The sequence below is a fragment of the Somniosus microcephalus genome, unplaced genomic scaffold (genome assembly GCF_052327205.1).
Source record: "Somniosus microcephalus isolate GS21.2 unplaced genomic scaffold, FLI_Smic_1.0 unresolved_chr1, whole genome shotgun sequence".
Classification (NCBI taxonomy): Eukaryota; Metazoa; Chordata; class Chondrichthyes; order Squaliformes; family Somniosidae; genus Somniosus; species Somniosus microcephalus.
This window is the reverse complement of record NW_028225179.1, coordinates 144820657-144821719: the sequence shown is the minus strand read 5'-3', so window position 1 is coordinate 144821719 and position 1063 is coordinate 144820657.

Genomic DNA, 1063 nt, shown 5'->3' with positions numbered 1-1063 from the left:
TTGCTATACAGTGAAAATAATTATGAATACAGCACACTTTTACTTAATGGGGAGGAGAAAAGAAGACGGACACATTGAGGGAAAATTGACTAAAATGGCAATTTAACAAAATTCCCCTTTAGTTCCCACCCCTTATACCTAACTAGGTTGCCTTGTAATGGGCCAGAAAGTTTATGCTCACCAGTCTATGATGTTAAAACGCCTGCTCTGTGCCCTGCGGTCTGCCTTGGATTTTTCACCGCCCGAAGTAGAGATACCCCAGTGATTCAAAAGTAACTGCGGGTATTCCACTTCTTTGGGCGGGCTGTGACGATCCCCTTGAAGGCAGGGCACCGGAGGTGAGGCGGTGGAGAGAGAGCGTGGCTTCCTGAGGGGCTACCTTTATACCCCATTGGGAGCCCTTATCTTCGCGCCCAAATCTGGACGTATCTGGGTTACACAAAAGGGACCGATCTGGCCCCCATTGACCCTAATGGGTTTGAATGTGGCTATAATGCATTTCCCATTCATTTATCTGGTTTGTGAATAGAGCTGTCCCAGTTTAAAATGTCCCGCTGGTTTCTTGAGTGCTAGGTAAACAATACTTGAGTGCTCGTGTAAACAATCCTTTGTCCTGTGGTTACCGCCAAACCGCAACTTGATTGACTGCAACTACATAAGCCGTTGCGTCAACACTGCTGAGGGCTTGTGTAAACAGAGTCCTTTGTTCTGTGTTGAAACTTCCTAACCGCAGTTGATTGACAGCTTCAAGTACTTAAGTACTTGTGTAAACAATCCTTTCGTCAGCCAGTGCTGGGAGATCCTTCTTTCATATTCATACAGGCTGTCATTGTCTTTTGCCACAGGGCCGGCTACAGCCATCTTTGATGTACTGGGTTTTTAAAGTACATTCCAACCACGTTTTCTTTAATCAAATAATCTTCGGGGGCTGGCGAAATTTTGTGAACCTTACAGTCCACCCCTGGATACTAAAACTTGCTTGCAGTATCCCATTAAATGTGAGCAAAAATTTCTGACCCCCCACAAACACCCTTCCTTTATACTTATCTATATCTATCTCTGA